The 25,220-nt window shown below is 46.7% G+C and overlaps 1 protein-coding gene across 2 annotated transcripts in view; it reads right to left on the minus strand.

Annotated features, from left to right (window-relative positions):
* HDAC9 (histone deacetylase 9) overlaps window positions 1–25,220 on the minus strand; it is a 1,057,517-nt gene that overhangs the window by 330,796 nt on the left and 701,501 nt on the right. The window lies entirely within an intron of this gene.

Genomic DNA, 25,220 nt, shown 5'->3' on the forward strand with positions numbered 1-25,220 from the left:
GTGGGGTAATAGGGTTGGGGTTGATGTCAGCTTATTATGCCAGCTGACATCAAGCCCAGGTTAGTAATGGAGAGGCATCTATAAGACACCCCCATTACTAACCCTATAGTCAAAGTTACAAAAAAACACAAACACCCAGAATAAAGTCCTTTAATTGAAATAAAGACACAATTCTTTATTGTTCTAAATTAAACCATACTTACCATCACACCCATTCCAGCTGAAGCCAACAATCTCCTGCAATAAAAGTAAAATAATAAAGCAACATCATAGTTACCTTTCCATGGTTCCCACGACAGCTTCAGCTCTGCTACATTCACATGACAGGCTGGACTGCAGCAGAACGCTGCCATCCAGCTTGCCATGCGGCAGACACTGAGAAGCGCAGGCATGCTTGCGCTCCTCAGTGTCTGGCTGTGACGGCATCCAGATGAGCCGAGTTCAGGTCCAATGAACTCAGCACACCTCATGCACGTCACTGACAGCGTGGGAAAATTCTCCTGAGCATGCGGTGAGTGCAGGAGAATTTTCCCACGCTGTGAGTGACGTGCATGAGGTGAGCTCATGTCCAATGAACTCAGCTCACCTCATGCACGTCACTGACAGCGTGGGAAAATTCTCAGCGCTCAGCGCTTGAGCAGGATAATTCTCCCACGCTGTGATGGCATTGAGTTGACAGGCTGGATCACAGCTGAGCGCTGCCATCCAGCATGCCATCATTCATAGACACCGCAGAGCGCAGGCATGCTTGCGCTCAGCAGTGTCTCTGAAGGATGACAAGCTGGATGGCAGCGCTCAGATGCGATCCAGCCTCTCATCTCAATGCCATCCCAGCGTGGGAGAATTCTCCTGCTCAAGCACTGAGCACTGAGAATTTTCCCACGCTGTCAGTGACGTGCATGAGGTGAGCTGAGTTCATTGGACATGAACTCGGCTCATCTGGAAGCCGTCACAGCCAGACACTGAGGAGCGCAAGGATGCCTGCGCTTCTCAGTGTCTGCCGCATAGCAAGCTGGATGGCAGTGTTCTGCTGCGGTCCAGCCTGTCATGTGAATGTAGTAGAGCTGAAGCTGTCGTGGGAACCATGGAAAGGTAAGTATCATGTTGCTTTATTATTTTACTTTTATTGCAGGAGATCATTGGCTTCAGCTGGAATGGGCGTGATGGTAAGTATGGTTTAATTTAGAACAATAAAGAATTGTGTCTTTATTTCAATTAAAGGACTTTATTCTGGGTGTTTGTGTTTTTTTGTAACTTTGACTATGGGGTTAGTAATGGGGGTGTCTTATAGACGCCTCTCCATTACTAACCTGGGCTTGATGTCAGCTGGCATAATAAGCTGACATCAACCCCAACCCTATTACCCCACTGCCACCGCTACAGGGCAGTGGGAAGAGTGAGGCTAGGTCCCAGAATTGGCGCATCCTATGGATGCGCCATTTCTGGGATGGCTGACGGCTGGTGTTTCTAGCCTGGGAGGGGGCCAATATTCATGGCACCCTTCCTGCGCTATTAATATCAGCCCCCAGCTGTCTGCCTAGCCTTTGCTAGCTATTAAAATAGGGGGGGCCCACGTCATTTTTTTGGGGGTCCCCCATTTTAATAGCTAGTAAAGGCTAGGTATTCAGCTGGGGGCTGATATTAGTAGCCTGGGAAGCTCCGTGGGTATTACCCACTTCCCAGGCTTCAAACATCTGCCCCAGCCGTCTACTTAACCTCCGCTAGAGACCAAAATTACGGGGAACCCCACGCCAATTTTTTTTTTAATAAATCCGCTATTTTAACACTAAATGACAAGTACAGTAATCAACACTATCACTGTACTTCTTATATATGTGACTGACATGTTTCTATCTATCTAATCTATGTGTGATGCTCTATTCTTTCGGTTCTAAATTGTCGGGTAACGGTGTATGCAGCTGCTGAATTGCCGGCTTTTCATGTTTCACTGTGAGCACTGTTCCCATCGATTTGGGCAATCACTGTAATGCCACAACCACCATGGCTGTGGCAGTACAGTGAGTGGCAGACAATCCCTGCATGATTGGTGCTCTAAATAGCGCCAGACATGCAGGACACGCTTTTGGTGCATGAACAGTTATCGAACATAACCTCGAACAGCCGAATTTTTTGCAAATCGTTCGCGTTCGTCGAACGACTCAAACACCGCCCAAAACAGCTCGAATTTGAGATTGGCGAACAGTTCGAGTCGAACACCGCTCATCTCTACACATGAGCAAGTGTCTTGGCATTTGGAAGTGCAGGTAATGCGAAGAAGTGAACCATTTTATTGAACCTATCTACAACCACCAAATCCACCATTTTGCCTTCTGAAACCAGTGGGTCAGTAACAAAAGTGTGTCCATGGTCTACAAGGGATTGATAGCGGAAGAAGACTATTAGGTGGACAGGAAAGTGAAACCTTAGAACGAGCGCAAATACTACAAGCAGATACATATTCAATCACATCCTGATGCAACCCCGGTCACCAAAAATGAAGAGAGAGGAGGTCTGCGGTTGCCTTGCCACCTGGATGTCCAGCAAGCATAGAGTTATGATGTTTCTTAATTACTTTGCGGTGCAGACTAAATGGTACAAATAACCTTCCTGAAGGGTAGGAGGCAGGGGCGTCCCCCTGAGCCTTCAACACCTCCTCCTCCATTTCAGGATACAGTGCCAAAATGACTAGTCCTTTCTGTAATATCGGGGCTGGGTTCTCATGGTCACCACATCATGAGAAAGCATCAGCCTTGACATTTTTGACCCCTAGATGAAAAGTGACAACAAAATTGAACCTAGTAAAAAAACAGGAACCATCTGGCTTGCCTAGGGTTGAGACGTTTAGCTGACTGGAGATATGACAGGTTCTTATGGTCAGTAATAACAGTAATAGGATGGACAGCCCCCTCCAACCAATGTTGCCATTCTTCAAATGCCAATTTGATCGCCAAAAGTTTCCTATTACCCACATCATAATTTCTCTCAGCCGAAGACAATTATTTAGAAAAGAAGGCTCATGGACGCCATTTACCAGGGGACAGACCCTGAGACAACACAGCTCCAACCCCCACATCCGACTCATCAACTTCCACAATAAAGGGTTGGGAAACATTGGGTTGATTGAGTATAGGTGCAGTGGCAAAATGATTCATTAAGGATGAAAAAGCCTTGAAGGAGGCATCCGACCATTGGGAAAAACTAAACCCCTTCTTAGTCATGTCAGTAAGCGGTTTCACAATTACTTAGTAATTTTGGATGAATTTCCGGTAAAAATTAGAAAAGCACAGAAAACGTTGTAGAGCGTTCAGGTTCTCGGGACTGTCCCAATCAAGGACTGCACGGATCTTCTCCAGTTCCATCCGAAAACCCGAAGATGACAACAAGTACCCCAAGAACTGCACCTCTTGAACAGTGAAAACACATTTTTCCAGTTTGGCATAAAGTTTCTTATCCCTTAATATCTGGAGCACCTGTTTAACATGCCCCCGATGTATCTCAAAATCAGGTGAGTAAACCAAAATATCGTCCAGATAGACCACAACAAACCTCCCCACCAAATGATGGAAAATATCATTTATGAAATGTTGGAATACCGCAGGTGCATTGGTCAAACTGAAAGGCATAACCAGACTCTCAAAATGCCCTTCAGGGGTATTGAATGCTGTTTTCCATTCATCCCCTTCTCTGATTCTAAGCAGATTGTAAACTCCCCTTAAATCCAACTTGGAGAATACCTTAGCTCCTACAACCAGGCTGAACAAATCAGGAATTAGAGAAAGAGGGTATGGATCACTGATGGTAATTTGATTTAATTCCCGGAAATCTAAACAGGGACGTAGACCCCCATCTTTTCTTCTTCACAAAGAAAAACCCTGCCGCCACGGCTGAAGATGAGAGGGTATGATATGTCCCTTCTCCAGACTTTCCGCAATGAAATCTTTCATGGTTTGTCTTTCAGGGCCAGAAAGATTATACAGTCTGGACTTCGGTAGTTTAGCTCCGGGGGTCAGGTTAATAGGACAGTCATATGCACGATGAGGAGGCAAATCCTGACACCCCCTCTCAGAAAAGACGTCCTCAAAACCAGACAGAAAAGCAAGTAATATTTCTGTAGAGACAGTAGCCAGGGAAATATCTATTCTAAACAGTTCTCATGGCAGTAATCTTCCCATTTAATAATCTGCCTGGTTTGCCAATCCACCAATGGATTATCTTTCACCAGCCAGGGAAGACCCAAAACAATAGGTGTGGGAAGACTGCCCAGGACATAGCAAGGGATTATTTCACAATGAACCGACCCCACCCTCAGTTTTACATTATATACAATCTGAGTAAATGCTTTATGTGCAAATGGCGCTGAGTCGATGGCGAAGATGGAAATAGGTTTAGCTAAAGTACAGCAAGCAAGACCATGAGTTTTCACAAACTCAGCATCAACCATGCTGACTCTGGCTCCACTGTCAACAAACAGAAATTTTCTTGGTTTTGCTCTCTAGCACCACCTTTGCTGTCAGGACAACCGGGAACTGCAGGTTAGCAACAAATGCACCTCTTGTTTATCCAACTCCAGACTACCGAGAGTTAATTGAGTCTCCTTTTGTTTAGGAATTGAAGGACAGGTCCCTATAAAATGTCCCTTTTTCTCACAAAAAAAAATACACCTTTTTTCTTGCAAATCTCCAGGGAAATGTATAATGTCAAGGCACCCCCTAACTGCATGGGTTCCTTCACCTCCCCCAGTATTGGTTCACCGCCAGACCGCTCCCCCGGCAGAGGTACATAACCCCGAAAAGAAGGCCCCGGAGAAGGTGGTCTCACCCGCCTATCCCGAAGGCATCTATCAAGATGTATGGCTAACGACATGGCAGCCTCCAAGGGCTGAGGGGTTTCATATGCTGCCAAGGCATCTTTCAACCTTCCAGTAAGACCCTCACAAAATTGACTTCTAAGGGCTGAGTCATTCCATTTGGAATATGTTGCCCATCCACTATACGTCTCCACTGACCAATTCCCCCGCTGAAGGCGACGTAACCTAGACTCAGCCAATGCGACTCGGTCAGGGTTATCATAGATAAGGGCCAGAGCCCTGAAAAACTTCTCTACAGACAGGAGACAAACCGAATCCTGCGGTAAAGAAAACTCCCACGATTGTGGATCTCCCTGCAGTAGAGAGATCACAATTCCAACTCGTTGCTCCTCATTTCCGGAGGAGTAAGGATGAAATTTAAAATACAGTTTTCAGGCCTCCTTAAATACAAAAAATGTGTCCCTACCTCATGAAAACCTGTCCAGGAGGGCAACCTTGGGTTCAGGCTGGACAGGCCCACCTGCAGAGACATTGGCAACCTGTAGCCGCTGATGCTGCTGCTGAACCTCACAGCGGAGGTAATTCACCTCCAGAGACAGACTGCGTAGCTGCTCTGCGAGCTCTGCAAATGAAGCAATACCAAGGAAGAAAGGAAAAAAAAACACGCCTGAAAAACCCCCCACAAAATTAAACCCAAGTGTCAGGTTTTTTTTCTTTAAATGTGCACGGCCGGTGATAATGTCACGCACAGTGTAGGAAAGACAAAGTGCAACACAAAGGGATGAGGGGAAGGGAGCCAAAACACTAAGGACAGAGGGGCTGGAGACCCCCTAGACAGATCTGATATCACCCTGTCCTTCCCTACCGTCCCTATATTTGTTGCTCACCAATCGGCGAGCAGGAACCTAAAACCATGTCTCTCCCTAGAACTAGGGTCTGGCTAGAGAAGGGTGGGGATAAGCGCAAGTCAGTCCCCACTAACACTAAAAACAGCAAGGGGAGACAGAAACGGGGGAAGTAGCTTAGCTTGAGTTGACTTCAGAGAGATTGCACACACGTCCTCCTAGCATCAGAGAGGAAGTAAGAACTGCACTTGCTCCAAGCCTTCACAAGGGGTCATGTGAGTATCACCGGCGCCTCCCCGTTTCAAAGTGAAGGTATTTATACACCCAGGCCAGGGTGTTAATTAGTAAGAGGAGGGTATCCACTGGGTCCTAGAGTGAGACAGATCTAAGAAGGTGTCTGTAATGCCAAACGAAGAGATCTCCTGCAACCAACTGCAGGACGACTGTCGGTCACATCTGACACACCCGTGACACACCCGCTGTGATCTTTGGAATGAACAGCTCTCTGCTATCCCCTATCATCCGGACAATTACACGATTGGCCGATGATCAACGGAGAAGGCCGCAAGCTGTTTGCACTAACAGGCCAGTTATCGGAAAATTAACAGTGAGCGTATGATATATACACCTCTGGATTCCAACATATGAAATATGGGCATATACCCCCGTACAATCAGTGCTAACTCCACGATAACCACAAACTTCTCGCTGCCACCACCAATCCATTTTTACAGGCCTATTGGACGCCTAATAGGTAGAGTATGGCTTTGAGGCCCGGTTACAGGACAAAAGGAACAGAACTGTTAAATTTTATATTTAATCCAAAGGGAGGCAGTGTTTATGAAAAATATAGAAAAGATTTTACAAATGGGACAAAACAATACAGCATGTACAGTTACAGAAAATAAATGGGATTAACAAGAGAACATACTATGCCACTCGCAGAGACAAGTCAACTTAGCCGAAGGAGAGCGCTTTGTTTGAAGAACGTCCAGCGGATGGGAATCATGCATACACATCTCTCTACACGAAACCAGATCATAATTCGGCTTACACTTTTATCAGCCCTGAGTCCCACCCACGCTTCAGGCGGCTCCCCCCAGCGGTCTGTAGAGGGCCTAAAAATTGCCCAAATTAATGGGAACAGTACTCAAATGACATGGGAACAGCATGGGGAAGACCCTTGGAAGCATCTCTGACTCCCAGATCACTGCTGTCAGCAACATGGTCAGAGAATTACACCACTTTTATGGACTCACAATAAAACATACAAAAACTAAACCAAAATGGATTTTCCTGGGAAATATGTTAAGGAACATCATTTCCAGGGTAATGACTTGTATATAAGGCAAAATAAATAACCAAAAACAAAAATACTCCTCCACAACTTGGGCTATGTTCACACGTAGCGTTTTTGATGCGGTTTTGCACTTTTGAATTGCTTTCAACCAAGACAAATGCATTCACCAGGAAATGTCATTTTAACATTTTACAACCTTATCTGACCATGTGGTGTGTGACACATCATCAGACACATGCATGCAGTGCTGAAAAGACATGAGAACAGCATGGGGAAGACCTCTGGCCTGATCTGTAATGCGTTTTGAGAAATAACATGCATAAGCATGGCCGATCCACATTAAAAAAGCAGCCATAGAGTGTCCGGGAACCTTCCCCCACACTTTTCTTAGCCAGGGCTGCTTTTTGGCAGGGTTGGACGGGCTGACCAGAGAACCGGAGACTTCTCCGGCAGGCCTTGGCTTCTCCTTCAGGAGAGTTCATAGTGCCGAGGTGAGGCCATGATGATGATAGAGGCCACCATCTGCTTAGTTTTCTGTTACTTGAAATGCAAGTGCAAGTATGCAGCCAGCCACCCACCCACAGGCCACAACACTAAACTGCCAGATTTCTGGGCAGCTCTTTGCACTTGAAATATGGCCTTTTAAGCTCGTGGAGGCAGAAGCTTTTCACAACCTCATGCCGGCGGCGGCCGGGTTTCCATACTCGGTTACCAGCTGCCACTATATTTCCCGGTATCGCCTCCGCCTTCCACAAGCACAGGTCCCACAACATTACCCGTGCCCTCCCAGTGCACTTACTGGGAAGGACCGCCTAACCACAAACACGTGAACAGGTGAATGTGGCCAGGGACGGTACGGAGCCAGTCCACAACTTTTTTGGCAGAGAGTTGTATTTAGCTTGGTGAAAGGCATTTTTCAATCTGAAACAGCTTCTCAGTGGGAGTTGTATTTCACCTCAGCCATATTCTTTAGCTCGGTGAAAGGGCTGGCATAGAGGGAAACCGTAACTACCCCGGCTGTCATTTCTCTGTCACCAGGTTCCGCCCATTGTCACACACGACCATGCCTGGCAGTATGTTCAGCGGTGAGATCCACAGATCAGGCTGCTGTGTTACAGATTTCAACAACTCTGCAGCTCTCGGCGGTTTGTCAATTAAGCATTAAGCATGTTATCTTCAGCACAGCCTATTGCCGCTTGGCAAAGGCAGTGCTGCAGTGCTGTCAGCTTGTGACTGATGTGGTCATTTCGGAGATGGACGAGGAGGTGCAATTTGATTACATTGAGGTTAAATTGGTGACGCTGTTTTTTATACTAAAGAAAGATCCTATTGTTTTGTTTTTTTTACATTATTTTTTAAGACAAATGCATTCACCGGAAAATGTCATTTTAACATTTTACAACCTTATCTGGCAATGTGGTGTGTGACGCATCATCAGACACATCCTTTTTTATTCATGATGGAGGGACTCTGAAAGTCATAAAGCCTATTTTTACAGGGACATCAGACGGCCCTTACTATTCTTAAAAGGCCAGCAGTCGGCCGTAGCTATTGTTAGAGAGCCATCAGCTGGCTATGCTTTGTTGTTCCCATTATTAACAAGTGGGTCTCCTATACTGTTATTGCGTATCCAGTGACTGCAAGGGCTGCCAAAAATTTGGACGCAACCCAATACCCCTTTGAAGAGACATAGAGGAGGGTCTCAGTAAAAAAAATGTTCCCATTATAAAGGAGCGGATCTCCTATAGTGGTAATGTCCATGCTGTGACTGCAAGGGCTGACCAATTTTAGGAAAAACCCCACTAAGAATTTAAAGACACACGGAGCAGGGCCACAGTAACAAGTACGACATGTTCCCATCAGAAAAGAGAGGGTCTGCTATACAGTTATAGGGTATGCAGTGAGTCCAACGGCTGACCAATTTTAGGAAAAACCCCACTAAGAATTTAAAGACACACGGAGCAGGGCCACAGTAACAAGTACGACATGTTCCCATCAGAAAGGAGAGGGTCTGCTATACAGTTATAGGGTATGCAGTGAGTCCAACGGCTGACCAATTTTAGGGAAAACCCCACTAAGAATTTAAAGACACACAGAGCAGGGCCACAGTAACGACAAATTCCCATTAGAAAGGAGAGAGTCTCCCATAGTGTTGGCCTATGCAGTGAATGCAAGCGCTGCCAAAAATTTGGAGGCACTTCAATGCCCCTTGGAAGAGACGTGGAGGAGGGCCTCATAAAAAAATGTTCCCATTAGAAAGAAACAAGCCTCCAATACTTGTAATGCCCATGCACTAAGTGTATGGACTGACAAACATTTACCCCTGGGGGTATACATGAACATACTGTATATAAAAAAAATTTCACGGGCATCATAAACACCCTTTATAAAATTATGTGGGTGTTGCATCACGGACCACGGTCACCCTGGTGATATGGTGATGGAGGATGAGGAGAAGGAGGAGGACAAGAGCAAATAGACAAAATCAGGAAGCGTATACCCATGTGTGGGTGTGAAAAGGTGCATGGGAATATACCTCCCAAGAATAGAAACTGGATTTGAGTTTATGTTATGCTGCTATCATTCGGTGGTGTTGAGAAGTCTGTCTGGCCCAATCCAGGCCTTGTTCATTTTTATAAGAGTCAGCCTGTCAGCATTTTCAGTTGACAGGCGGATGCGCTTATTAGTTATAATTACACCAGCGGCACTAAAAACCTGCTCTGATAAAACGCTGGCGGCAGGGCAGGCCAGGACCTCCAAGGCATAGAGAGCCAGTTCATTCCACGCATCCAGCTTGGAAACCCAATAATTATAAGGCACAGTGGAATCACGGAGGATGTTGGTACAGTCGGCAAGGTACTCCCCCAGCATCTTCCCAAGCTTTGCACTCCTTGTGAGAGTACCCCGCGCCTCAGGGCCTGTGCGATGGGAGGGTCTGAGAAAACTCTCCCAGAACATTGTCAGTATTCCCCTGCCTCTGCTGGATTGAAGTTGTGTCTCTCTCACCTGTACTCCTTGGTTGTCCAACGAAGTGTGCCCTCTGCTGCCAGCGTTTTCAGATGGGAATTTTTTTAATAGTTCCGCAACAAGGGCCTTCTGGTACTGCCCCATTTTTGTAGACCTGTCCGCCTCAGGAATAAGAGATACAAAGTTCTCCTTTTAGCGTGGGTCTAGAAGTGTTACCAACCAGTAATGACTGTCACCCAAAATTTTGAGAACGCGAGGGTCATGGGAAAGGCAGCGTAACATAAACTCAGCCATACGTGCCAGACTACTAACAGGCAAGACTATCGTGTCCTCACCAAGAGGATGACTGACCATGCTCTCCTCCTCCTCCTCCTCTCTGTCCTCTGGCCATCTGCGCTGAACAGACAGTATGACAGTTGTGCAGGTAGTACCGTCTATAGTGCATGAAACTAGCTCCTGTCCTTCCTCCTCCTCCTCCTCTTCCTCATTGTCACCCAATTCACGTTGGGATGAGATGAGGCTTGGCTGTGTGTAATCACCCTGTATGGTTCCTTGCTCCATCTCATTGTGCTCCGCCTGCAATGCATCCTCTTTGATTGTGAGCAGAGAGCGTTTCAGAAGACAGAGAAGAGGGATGGTGATGCTAATTATGGTGTCATCGCCGCTCACCATCTTGGTGGAGTCCTCAAAGTTTTGGAGGATGGTACATATGCCTGACATCCATGTCCACTCCTGAAGTCTTATGTGTGGAGTCTGAACTGAATACCGACGGCCTTGTTGATGCTGTTACTCAACAACTGCCCTCTTCTGCTCACAAATCCTTCCCAACATCTTCAGTGTAGAGTTGCAATGTGTGGGGACATCACACACCAGTCTGTGAGCCGGAAGCTGCAAACGTTGCTGAAACACCGCAAGGGCGGCGGAAGCTGTAGCTGACTTTCTAAAATGGGCACACAGGCGGCGTACTTTAACAAGCAGATCCGGCAGTTCCGGGTAGGATTTGAGAAACCGCTGAACCACGAGGTTAAGCACATGGGCCAGGCATGGTACGTGTGTGAGCTCGCCTCGCCTGAGAGCCGCCACCAGGTACCAGCCATTGTCACACACGACCATGCCGGGCTGTAGGTTCAGCGGTGGGAGCCACAGATCTGCCTGCTCTTTCAGAGCTGTCCACAACTCTTCAGCATTGTGCGGTTTTTCAGCTAAGCATATTAGCTTCAGCACAGCCTGATGCCGCTTGGCTGAGGCACTGCTGCAGTGCTTCCAGCTTGTGACTGATGTGGTCATTTCGGAGATGGAGGCTTAAGAGGAGGAGGAGGCTGAGGAGGATGAGGTGCAGGAGCTGTAGACCGGGGGGGCAACCTTGATTGACCTAGGGCCCGCAATCCTTGGCGTCGGGAGGACGTGTTCCGTCCCAAGGTCCGACTGGGTCCCGGCTTCTACTATGTTAACCCAGTGTGCTGTCAGCTAGATGTACCGTCCATGCCAACAAGCACTTGTCCACGTGTCCGTGATTAGGTGGACTTTACCGGTAACTGCATTTTGAGAGCACGGTTAATGTTTTGGGACACGTGCTTCTGTAATGCGGGGACGGCACACCGGGAGAAATAGTGGCGGCTGGGGACTGAGTACCGAGGGATGGCCTCCGCCATCAGGTTGCGGAATGCTTCCGTCTCCACGAGCCTAAACGGCAACATTTTGAGCGCAAGCAGTCGTGAAAAGTGAGAATTTAGTAGTGTGGCAGGTAGTTTGAAGCAAACTGCTGTGAATTGCTTCAATGACACACTAAAGGAAATTTTTAATGGAGGCCAGAAATGGCAGTATTTTCTGACAACGAATATGTGATCCGTTTGACGGAGAAAACACAGTTTTAAATAGCTGGATTTCTAGCGCTGTATTATGGAAAGAACCTGGCTGTATTCTGCAGTGCCAACAAGCAAATGGCGCAGAAAAAATGGTGTTCTCTGGATTGCTTTTTAAGCAAATAATGAGGATTAAGATCCAAAGAAAAGTATTCCTGGCCCCTGAGACCTGGGCCTTTGTATAGAAGTATCTAAAAGCAGCAGAAGGCAGCATTGGAATGGAGCCTCTTGTGCTATATGCACTGCAGTCTGCTATATACACTGCCTGCCTATACACTCTGCCTGCCTGATATCTCTGCAGATAGATTAGTCCTCAGAAGGACTGTTTGTTAAGATGGATATGTGTAATGTACGGTTTTTCTCCCTACACTACCTAATACACAAGCAAATCTGTCCCTGACGCAGCAGCACCTCTCCCAAAACAAGCAAATGGCGCAGAAAAACGGTGTTCTCTGGATTGCTTTTTAAGCAAATAATGAGAATTAAGATCCAAAGAAAAGAATTCCTGGCCCCTGAGACTTGTGCCTTTGTATAGAAATATCCAACAGCAGCAGAAGGCAGAATTGGAATGGAGCCTCTTGTGCTATATGCACTGCAGTCTGCTCTATACACTGCCTGCCTATACACCCTGCCTGCCTGATATCTCGGCAGATGGATTAGTCCTCAGAAGGACTGTTTGTTAAGATGAATATGTATAATGTACAGTTTTTCTCCCTACGCTACCTAATACACAATCAAATCTCTCCCTGACGCAGCAGCAGCTCTCCCTACACTGTCTGATCCGGATTGACTGTGACGAGCATGGCGGCGCCAGGTCTGATATAGACCCGATGACACTGTGTGGCCAGCCAATCACTGTAATGTCCACAACCAACATGGCTACGGCATTACAGTGCATGGCAGGCAATCCCTGCATGTTCATTGGCTCTCTAAAGAGCGCCAAACATGCAGTGAGGGAACTTGGGTTCCCATCCGAGCAACCCGGAAATACTCGGCGAGTGCCGAGCATCTCGAGCAGTGAGATGCTCGGGCGAGCACCGAGCAGTAGCGAGCATGCTTGCTCATCACTAGTTACTACCTACCTGCCTGCGGTGCCAATCTCTGCCGGTTTAAAACAGTCACAGATTGCTCCTGCTGGCGATTCAGTGGCTTCCACTGACGTCATGTGAACAGAAGAGCAGCTTCTTTTCCACTCTGCTCGGTCGACAGGGTGTGACTGCCAACATCATTCTGATTGACAGCTGGTTCCCCACTGCCTAACTGCAGGAGGCCGGCTGTCAATCAGCATGATGCCAGCAGTCACACCCCCTCGACAGAGCAGCCCAGAAGAAGAAAAGCTGCTCTATTGACGTATAACAGCTGAATCACAATATTTAACCTCACAAAATGAATCCTCTGAGATCCGATGCTGTAATGTCTGTATTGTCTTATGCTTTCTCCCCTGCCTAGGAGTTGTGATATGTTCCGTACACGGTCAGACACAGACAATTATTAAAATGAACTTTTGTTCATGTGAAAACCCCTTTAAGTGTCAATAACTAAGGATGCTTTTACATATTACACTGATTCTGAGATAAGGTGTACTCTGTGAGATGTTCCTTTGGTGGTTATGTCAAAGATGATTTCCGGGTCACTGCAGTAAGCGGGCGTGGACTTGCAAACAGGAGATTGGCTTTAAGGGAAGGATCCAAGAGTCTGCACCTGTGCCAAGACAGGTGAGTAACAGTCAGTTTTATACTGACACTCCATCTCTTAGGCCCTGCTGCTGAGGGAACCTATAGGGTACAGAGGGTTCTCTATCTCTCTTTGAACCATGTAAATACGACAGTCGCTAGGTATTATTTCTTGGTTTATTTGTTGCGATTGGTACAATTAACCGATTTTGACAGTTGCAGCAGGTTGTCAGCTGTATTTTACAGCTGACATCCGCTCCTTCAACTCAGCTCTTGTATTAGCACAACACAACCATCATAAGAGTATGGCAGGTCTCCTTGAGGCCCACCTACTCATGGTGCAATAATGTGAGAAGTGGTTGAAGAAATCTGAGTTAATAAGTCAGCCTTTAATGAATCTTTCATTTGTAGTAGGTGAAAGAATTAAGGAAAATGTAGGGAGATTTAGCCAAAAAAATGGGCAAGCAGAAAAAGTTCATAAAATGGAAAGGAAGAACAGACAATAAATTATTTTAGCATTATCAGATAATTAACCCTTGGCATAGTTATTTTCTACTAAAAAACAATATGATCAGGAATGTATATTCTAATCAAATCAGTTAAGCTGACATTTCAAAGGTGAACAGCAGAGAGCACATTATGTACCTGCAAGTAATCAAAATTAATTAACTTATGAAGAAACCAGATTGAAGTTGACCTGAACCCTACAATGAAAAAAAGTCTACGGGATTACATATAATTGTATGTGGGCACAGCAATTTTGATTGCCTTTGAAACAGGATCTCGTAGAAAGTTTTAAATCAGCACAATCATTTCTGTAAGGATCTACCTGCTTGTCTCCAAAGAAATGGATGTAGAATGATTGGTGTTATTGATCACCCACATCCAACCACCATAAAGGAAAACAATTTCAAATGTACTTCAACCACTCAAAAGTTTTACCAAGAGGAACATGATCTGACTTTGTTTTACGGGTCAAGTGTTTGCCTCTGATCACAACTGTATTAACAGTCCAGGACGGGAAAATGCTATTCAAGTTCCTAATCATGGCTATAGTACCTTTAAGGGATTTGGACACATTCATGTTCTTATTTCAGATATTGAGTGTAGTATAATTTAAAAAAAAAATCCTTCCCAATCCCATCCTTAGCTTGCTCGCTTGGTCTCCACCATGATATCGGAATTCCTACTGCTCTAACTTTGCATTCCAGATCACATCCTTTAAATTGTTATTATCACTGTCCTTTACTAATCTACTACTGATAAGCTTAAACACTTACGTACCAGAAAGCAATATACTAGATAGAGTAGTTGTATTTCCATGAATCCTTCCAGATGCAGTATGTTATAGCTAGTGTGGAGCCACCCCCATAGTGTTCGAGTTCGGTTCGGTTCGTCGAACACCCGTGTGTTCGCCGAACTGTTCGTCGAACTGTTCGTCGAACACCTTCAAACACCGTTAAAACCAATGGCAGGCAAACAAAAACACATAGAAACACATAGAAAACACCTTCAAAGGTGTCCAAAAGCTGACAAACTGCTCAGAAGACACAACTAACACATGGAAAAGTGACAAGTACATATAGTCATGCGAAAAGAAAAGAGGTGGAGGAATAAAAGGAGGGGGAGACACAGATATAGGCATGTCATGCCCTTCTAAAATCCAAAAAGTGAGAAGCCGACACGTTCAGTCCGCTCCTGCCCGTGCCACCTCCGTGTCGCCGGGTTTGTGCCAGAGCCACGGTGAACCCTGACGGCCAGCCCCCCTCTCCCAATACTGGTGCCTGTCCGCTGGTGGGTCGAGCGAGCCCCCCTGTGGTGGAGGCAGCTCTAAGCTTTTTAATTTAAATTGTCTCTCTAATTTGAATGAATACACTTTAAATCGATTTACAAGGATCTATTGGAGGGCAAGTCTCATGCCAGCAGCCGCGTAATTCCAGCTCCAGTAGCGTCCACTAAAGCTGCTGCAGTTAAAAAGCTTTTATAAGGATCGAGCTCGGCTGTCCACCGCAAGGCATCCTACTGCCAGTCCCAGCCCCTATGCCTTGGGGTGCCTCCTGATGCTCTTCACTGAGTATCCCGTGGTCCTGAAGCATTTCCTTTGAAAAAATTAAGTGTCCAAAGTACAGGTGGTGTAGCTTGCTTAACAGCCGGGATAATCCGCTGACTAGCAGACACTGCTACTAGGCACAAAGTATTTCCTGGGCTAGATGCAGTTAAAAATTTGTAATTAGATACTCTCGTTGGATGCTGAGAAAGCATTCCATAGAGTCTCCTGGCACGCCATATATGATTCTCTTAAAAAGCTTGGGGTAGGGGTCTAGGGGACCCTTTTATAGCCAAAATCACGGCCCTGTATCACAATACGTCACCTAGGCTGAAGATAGATGGAACTGTAGCACCCTGAGGGCTCGGTTGCTACAGAGGTATTGCACCTCACCCAGAGGTGTGATATCTCACTCTCAGGTAAGGATGGAGTGTGGATCAGGACCCGACACCTGCATGCATTACAACACATTGCCGTGGGGCAGGGCGACCAATATGCCTCTGAGATGGGCACGACAGTCCCTGTCCCTGGGTGGAGTGGGGGGAGGGAACACTGAGGAAGGGGAACCCTGTAGTGCAGGAGCAGGGAGGAAGCAGTTCCTGGGTGCATTGAGAAGGGAGTATAAAAGGTGGGCACCATCTTAGTTCAGTGCAGAGAAGTCTGAGCAGAAGTGGCAGGGAGCAGAGGCTCTGCATGAGCTCTGCTCCGGAGGCGGGCCTAGTAACAGAGGCCCAGGCCTGGAAGAGGGAGAAGGAAGGAAGAGGAGCGGAGAAGGCTCCAGGAACGAGGAATGAAGGGATCCCAGGGGTGCGGACGGGCGAGTCGCCACCGCACGCCCGAATCCACCTGCGTGGAGGGGTCAGGCCAAAGGGGGAGACCGGTCCCCGAAACTAGTGGAGGCAGGAAACGACCCTCAGCTAGAAACCGGAGGCTGTGACATTTTATGTGGCGCAGCCCCTCGCTACACCCGCTAGGAAGGCACCACATAGGGTCAGGGAAACTGGCGCCAAGTTTACCAAGAGGAGGCCCGAGGCAGCCGGACAGAAGTGTTGGTAAGAAAGGCCAGACAAAGGACACACAAAGGGGGTCCTGTGAAGCGCTCCAAAGTTATCTGGGAGTTGTCTGAGCCCCTCACCTGGTGAGCACAGTACGACGTGGGCAGCCGTTACCTGCAGACGTGGTCTGGATAATAAGAACTGTGAGTAAAGGCCCTGGACTGCATCACTGACTCCGTGTCGTTACTGCTGCTGCCCTGCACCATCACCCCCATCCTCCGCATACACTGCCCTGAGGCTATACTCCTCCCGTGGGGAGTTATGCTACGCTCTGCTGCACCCACAACACCAGCCTCAGCGGTCTGCCCTGCAGCGGCGGTTCACTCTGACCGCAATCCACGGGTGGCGTAGTCGGACATTTAAACATCAAAACCACATAAATAGTTCCGCCACTGGTTTGACCACCCTGAGCCACGGAACCGGGTCGCCGCCACAAAGACTACAACCACCAGCATCCACCAAAAAGGGTCCGGCTCCGGGTGTCCCAAGGTCCAGGGGGTGCATCAGAACATTTTCATCACCTTTCACAATCACCAATGGGACAAGGCAGTGATGTCCTCTGTCCCCTCTCTTATACATCCTAGTGACGTAGCACCTGCTCTCATCAATTCGCCATAACCCCAATATTAGGTGGATTGAGGTGGGAGGCACCGAGTACAAGTGCTCTCTATTTGCTGATGATGTCCTAGTATATATCACTCAATCACATATATCCATCCATGCTGTTATGGCTGAAATAGATCACTTTGTTACATGGTCAAATTTTAAAATCAATGCAGCGAAGTCTGAGGCCCTCGATGTCTCCCTCCCCAAATCCATATAGGATTCCATCCAGTCCAACTTTCCCTTTGCCTGGCCCTCACAGGGTATCAAATACTTAGGAATTCCTATTCATAGAGACCTCTCCCATCTATGTTATCTTAATTTTGGGCCCTTTATTGAACAACTCCATACAGACCACGGTTGGCAAGTTAGAACTGTAAGATTCACTACGTGAACCACTGGTGTTTTGTGGAAAAGCACATGTACACTGTGATCCAAATTATTATGCAAAAAGTGTTTAGGAGTGATAAGGGAAGAATTTGTTTGTTTGTCAGTTAAACTCATTGATGGTGATGTGTGTCAGGGCTCTTTATATCACTGTAAGCAATTGCAGACACCTGTGCTAATTAGTTTGGCAGGTGTGTCCAATGAAAGGCAAGACTACTTAAGAAGGCTGTCTCACATTATTAAGCAGCCTACATTTTCTGCCAAAATGGGAAAGAAAAAGGATGTGTCGGCTGCTGAGAAGCAACAAATTGTGGAGTGTTTAGGTCAAGGCATGACTACAATCAACATTGTGCGATGATCAGGATGAAGTGTCTTGGCAATCAAGAAGTATGTAGCTGATTCACAGTACACACGTGTGCGTGCTGATAAGGGCAAATTGAGGACTCTTTCCTACAGGCAATTACGTCAGGTTAAAAGAGCAGCGGCAAAAAAGCCTTGTCATAGCAGCAGACAAGTTTTTGAAGCTGCTGGTGCCTCCAACGTCCCCCGAACAACAAGATGCAGGGTCCTTCAGAGGTTTGCAGCTGTGCATACGCCATCCTGTCGACCTCCTCTATCCACTTCACACAAGCAGAAACGGCTCCAGTGGGCCAAACATTACATGAAGACTGATTTCAAAACTGTTTTGTTCACGGATGAGTGCCGTGCAGCGCTCGATGGTCCAGATGGATGGAGTGGAGGATGGCTGGTTGATGGACACCCCACGCAAACACGGCTACAGCGCCAACAAGGAGGAGGTGGAGTAATGTTTTGGGCTGGAATCATGGGGAGAGAGATTGTCGGCCCCTTTAGGATCCCTGAAGGCGCTAAAGATGAACTCCATAATGTATGTGGATTTTCTCAAACAGCACTTCCTGCCATGGTTCAAGAAGAACAACCGTGTATTTCACAGCAAGATCATTTTTTTGCATGATAATGCACCATCTCATGCTGCACATAAAACATCTGCATCTCTGGCTGATATGGGCATAAAAGGGGACAAACTTATGGTGTGACCCCCATGCTCCCCTGACCTCTACCCCATTCAGAACCTCTGGAGCATCATCAAAAGGAGTGTCTATGATGGCGGGAGGCAGTTCACATCTAAGCAACAGCTCTGGGAGGGTATTCTGTCCTCATGCAAAACAATTGAAGCAGAAACCATCCAAAACCTGACAAATTCAATGGACGAGAGAGTTCAGAAGCTCCTTTCGAACAAGGGGTCCTATGTGAAAATGTAACATCACCTAGAATAAAGTTTTGAGTTGAAAACTGTTTGATTTCAGTTTCTAATAACCTGCTCATGCTTATAATTTCAAAAATGACCATTTTTTTGGCCTTTATTAAAATGAAAAGGTTGATCGAAAAGTTTGGGGGATCTAAGAGTGTGGCAACCCAGTAGTCATGATTACTTCGAATTCTGACAATATGAGGGTCATGTTGCAGGTAGTGCAGCAAGAAGGCACTTATGTGTCTTGCGCATCTCGGAGACCCAAAATTATTTTCCAGGCTAGATGCAGCTAAAAATTATTATTAATTTTAAATCTGGTGGAGCTTAGTATAGATGGCCTAATAGGATCAGTGCTGCACACTGCTACAAAGCCCAAATAATTTTCCAGTCAAGATACAGATAAACATGATTAGTAATTTTAAATCTGGTGGAGCTTATTATAGATGGCCTAATAGAATCAGTGCTGCACACTGCTACAAAGCCCAAATTATTTTCCAGCCAAGATACAGATAAACATGATTAGTAATTTGAAAGCTTAAAACGGTTGGTAGGGTGATTTTAACCAATCATCAAGCTTTTACTCTCCCCAGGATGACACAGGGGTAGAAAAGTCGTTTTGGATCCATGATTTGTTCATCTTTATGAACGTGAGTCTGTCTACATTATCAGTGGAGAGCCGCGTGCGCTTATCTGTCAGCACACCACCAGCAGCGCTGAACACACGTTCAGACAGAACGCTGGCTGCGGGGCATGACAAGATCTCCAAGGCGTAAGTGGCTAGCTCCGGCCATTTATCCAGATTGGAAGCCCAAAAAGAGCAAGGGTCCAGTGACACAGTCATGGCTTCAATGTTTACTTGGAGATACTCCTGTACCATCGTCTCTAGGCGTTGACTATGTGTCAGACTTCTTGTCTCCTGTGGCCTTGCAAAGGATGGGCTAAAAAAGTGGTGAAATGATTCCGCAAAATTGATGTTACCAGCAGATACTGTGGTTCTGTTACGGTTTGAGTGCTGAACACTTGACGGTCCCACGGTTGGCAAGTTGGAACTGTGAGATTCACTACGTGCACCACTGGTGTTTTGTGGAAAAGCACATGTAAGATTCTGCAACAGTCTCTGCTGATACTCCTGCATGCGTGCATCCCTTTCTATGGCAGGAATAATTTCTGCAAATTTACTTTTGTACCGGGGATCTAACAGTGTGGCAACCCAGTAGTCAGGATTATTTCTAATTCTCACAATTCGAGGGTCATGTTGCAGGTAGTGCAGCAAGAAGGCACTCATGTGTGTTGCGCATCCAGGAGCACCAAGTCCCTGTTGTGTTGGTGGCGAGGTAACAATCATGCTTCCTTCCTTTGTCCTCTCCCCCCAACCTCGCACAACAGAAATGTGATCAAGGTCTCCCTCATCTGATGAGTCTTCCATCAGTTCGTCCTCCACTTCTTCCTGGGCTCCTGCACCTTCCTCACTAGTTTGGCTGCTACCATGCGCCCTGGTAAAACCATCTCCCCCACCCTCACATGCCTGCCGCCTTGGTGCTGCCGACCGTCTGGACCTTGCAGATGTTAGCCCTTCCGCATACAACTCCTCCTCCTCTACTTCCTCCACCTCCTCTTGTGCCACCACCTGACTCCGAATTCTGTTTAACATGTGCTCCAGCATGTAAATCACCGGAATAGTCATGCTGATAATGGCATCGTCAGCACTAAACATCTTCGTCGCCATTTCAAAACTGTGCAGAAGGGTGCATAGGTCCCTGATCTGAGACCACTCCTCCAGCGTGATTTGCCCCACCTCTGGATCTCGTTGGCCCAGGCTATACATCAGAATGTATTGCACCAGGGCTTGTCGGTGCTGCCACAGTCGCTGCAACATGTGCAGAGTTGAATTCCACCGGGTAGGCACATTGCATTTTAGCCGGTGAAGTGGCAGGCCCAACGACTTCTGTAGAGATGTAAGTCGCTGAGCTGCGGGATGCGAACGGCGGAAGTGAGCACACAGCGACCGTGCCCTCTGCAGAAGGCCATCTAGTCTGGGATAGTGGGCTAAAAATTGCTGGACAACCAGGTTCAACACGTGAGCCATACAAGGCACGTGTGTGACATTGCCCCGGCAAAGGGCCGCACCCAGGTTTGCAGCATTGTCGCACACGGCCTTCCCTGGTTTCAGGTCCAGTGGAGACAACCATTCATGAAATTGGTTCTCCAGAACTGACCACAACTCCTCAGCTGTGTGACTCACATTTCCCAGACATTTCAAAGTAAAAACCGCCTGATGACGTTGAGCCCTACTGCCAGCATAGTAAGGAGGTGTGCAGGATCCCTTCTGCGCAGTTAGAAAGCTTGTGGCATGACCAGACAGGCTTTGGGTGCAGGTGGAAGACCGAGAGGAGGTTGAGGAGGCAGAAGCAGTGGAGGAACTTTGACATAAAGAGGATTGACGCACAACTTGTGGGGACGGCAAGACTTGGACAGCAGCCCCTTGTCCTGCTGTCACCATAGTTACCCAGTGCCCAGTCAGCGACATGTAACGCCCCTGTCCATGCCTACTCATCCAAGTGTCTGTGGTGAAATGCACCCTGTCACACACAGAGTTTCTCAAAGAAGCGGTGATGTTGTGTGTGACATGCTGGTGGAGCGCAGGCACACCTTTCTTTGAGAAGTAGTGCCGACTGGGCATCTGGTACTGGGGCACTGCGACGGACATAAGGTCTCGAAAATCCTCTGTGTCCACCAGGCGGAAAGGCAGCATTTCTGTAGCCAAGAGCTTGCAGATGGTGAAATTCAACCTCTTAGCTTTCTCATGGCTAGGAGGAAATGGTCTTTTACTTGTCCACATCTGAGGGACCGAGGGCTGGCTATTGTGCTTAGACGGGGTTGATAAGGGTGTCCCCGGCAAACTGCCGGTCTGTGAGGAAGATGCAGGCGGACATGTTAGGTTGCCTTGATCCAAAGGTGGTGCTATCGATGTCGGACAGCGCTCAACACCAGCTGGTGTTACCACCTCCAAAGAGAATGATGACCTGCCAATCACGCTGGCTGTTGCGGGTAAAGAGGTGGCAGGTCTGCGCCCCAAAACAGGTGTGACTGCTGTCCCCCCAGTCACAGAGGATGAAGAGGCCGCGGATGCACAAGATATGGCAGACGGTGGTTGGCCCGGCCGGCTAGGCCGCATTGTAGCACACTGAGCTTCCCACTGCAACTTATGCTTCATGTCCATGTGCCGGTTCATGCATGAAGTACTCAAACTATCTATTTTTTGGAATCTACTTAGCTTTTGCTGACAAATGTTACAGATAACACGAGTTGGGTCATCTTTATCGATCTGAAAAAATGCCCAGGCTATGCAAGGCTTAGCACCCATGCGACCTGAAGAGCCACCACGACTTGTGGTGAGAGGCAGAGTTGTGTTTGAGGATGCAGTTGTTGACGTGCTTCCAGTACTACGTCTCTGTCCAGGAAGGTGCAACCTGACCTCGTCGTCACTAGCATCTTCCTCCACCTCCTCTGCTGACCTCATCTCTTGGCTGACTGTGGGTTGACAGTAAGTGGGATCTCCAACCTCATCATCATCACCCTGTGCGTTATCACACACGTCGTCCTCAGAGCCAACCTGTTCCTGCCCTGACAAAAAACTAAAGTTGTCGCTCCAATCAGGTATTTGAGTCTCATCATCGTCTTCCTCATTGTCTCCACCAACAGGAGTTACAGTTTGGGAATGAGGGTCTACATTATGGTCAGAACCTTCTGCGTCTGGTCCTGGATCCGACTCATAAAGATTCTGGGCATCAGTGCAGATCATTTCCTCGTCTGGATTCACAGAAGCGCTGGAGTCGACCTCTGATTCCCAGGCTATAGTATGAGTAAACAGCTCTGCAGACTCAACCATCTGTTCTACCTCATACTCAGACGGGCAGCTGGAGATTTGGGAGATGTGAGGAAGCAAGTGCGATTGGGGTGACACCTTTGAGGACTGGAGTATTTGTGATGTTGAAGTTGATGTGGAGGAGAGCCCACTTAAAGGAGCACTTGATATCCGTTGAAGCACCTGCTGTTTTTGTGCCTCATCTGGAATTTGTAGCGATTGGCGTGGCCGTAAGAAAGGGATCTTATCACATTGTCCGCTAACAGAAGTAGACATTTTAGTTTGGCTGGAAGATGGTCTTTCTTCTGCAGATGTTACTGTTGCTTTAACACCTACCCCACGGACACAACCTTTTTTCCCCTTCCCAACACGCCTATTCCCCTTTCCACCAGCAGCAGGCCTTTTTCCACTCATTTTGGTGGTTAACTAATTCACAACTCTGGAGTTGTTTGCACAAAAAAACAATGGATGGGAACCGAGCAGAGCTGAGTGGCCAAACTGTGGTATTAGGCCAAAACTATTGGCTGGGTTAGATGCAGAAAAAAATTATATTCAATTTGCAACCTGATGGAGGTCAGTATAGATGGACTAATAGAACAAGTCCCACACACAGCTAGAAGCCCAAATATTTTTTCAGAGCTAGATGCAGAAAAAAATTATATTCAATTTGCAACCTGATGGAGGTCAGTATAGATGGACTAATAGAATGATGCTATGCCCAAAAGATTTTACTTCACTAGGTGCAGATAAAAAATTGGTATTCTATACACAGGTGGTATATCTTGCAACACAGATAGGCTACTCCACTGACTAACACACTCTGCAATAGGCCAAAAAGGATTAGCTTTGCTAGATTCAGCCAAATGCTGTGAAAAAAACTTGCACAGCACTGGCACAGACCTGCCTGGCAAAAACTGATAGGAACTGATGTAACCTAGTCCTGAAAAGGACTGCAATTACAATTAGTCTTTACTCCCACAATCTATCTATTTAAGAGCACAGACCTGCCTGATAAAAGTCGTAGGAAATGCTGTAACCTAGTCCTTAAAAGGATTGCAATCACAACTATTCCCTACTCCCAAGCTATCTGTAGATTTGTGCGAAAATTGGCTTGAAATTAACAAGGTATAGCGCACACAGCAACAGTGGTGCCGTCTAACACGCAGCTGCAGCAGTGAGAAAATGGTGGCGACGGGGAAAATGGCTTGGTCTTATAGGGCAAGGACATGTGACATACACTGCCAATGACACATGCCCTTGCTTGTGTGAAAAAAAGCACTTCACTCCGTGTGTGCGCTGCTGATAGGCTGACAGATTGCACCTCTCCACTGTAAATGCGGGAAAGAGAAAAAAAAATGGAGATCTTCATTGTTCCTGCAGAGATCCATCCCCTGCCCCTCCCCCCACCCCGCTGTACACTCAAACTGCGTATTAACATTAATTTTCATCATTACTGAGAAAAAATCCAGTTATGATTTTGGTGCACGAACAATTATCGAACATAACCTCGAACAGCCGAATTTTTCTCAAATCGTTCGTGTTCGCCGAACGGCTCGAACACCGCCCAAAACAGCTCGAATTTGAGATTGGCGAACAGTTCGAGTCGAACAACGCTCATCTCTACTTATAGCTGACTTGGGCTCAGCTTGCTGCAAAATTGCCAAAAACTTACAGGATATACAGGCAATATAATAATAAGTAAAGGATCAATATTTAGTAATACTATTAAATGTTATTTTCCTGAAACTTACAATAAAAATTTATAAATAGAGTATTTTTAAATATGTCCATGAAATAATTAATTTGTAATTTTAGTATTGTCAATCTAGAACGTTTGATATTTAACCCTAGTGGCAGACTTCCATCTTCAAAACAGGTGGAATTGTGCACTATGATGAGCTTATTTGGCTACAGAGGGCCCACATGTTGTTCTTACACAAGTGCCCTCATCTCTCTGTGTCCGCTCTTGTTTAACCCAGATACATTGTAACATCATACAACTCCTTATTCTAACTTAGATAAAAAGTAGTTGTTTCAAGTCTCACCGCTTCAAGGTGTGAAGACTATGGACCTACAGAGTATTCTGTAGAGCAAGCATAGGGTAACAAAAAAAGAAGTCAAAAAAGATATACTTTATACAACTGAAGAAGAGCCTTAAAGGGGTTGTCCGGTTCAAACCAATAAATCTGTAGCCACTCTGTGTGCGCTGCGGGGGCTCGCGGGTTTCAGACTTGGGAACGGAGGGTGTGCATGAGTTATACATACCCCCGACCAGTAGGCGCGACCTTGTTCTCCATACACTTGCCGGGAGTTTGAATAATTCATACATACCTTCTGTTCTGGGTCTGAAGCTGGCAAATCCCCGCAGTGCACAGTGTCTGCAGTCACACATAGAGTCAAAAGTGTATTCACAAAAAAATAAAATGATGACAGCCATTATTTAATCTGGGAAACATGAGTTTTGGGAATACGAACATTAATTAATTGTAGATAATAAAACCAATTGCAGTAATTCCCATTGGGAACCCTTAAAAAATGT

This window comes from Phyllobates terribilis, unplaced genomic scaffold (assembly GCF_046119375.1).
Source record: "Phyllobates terribilis strain yellow unplaced genomic scaffold, ASM4611937v1 Scaffold_4__5_contigs__length_816908805, whole genome shotgun sequence".
Taxonomy (NCBI): domain Eukaryota; kingdom Metazoa; phylum Chordata; class Amphibia; order Anura; family Dendrobatidae; genus Phyllobates; species Phyllobates terribilis.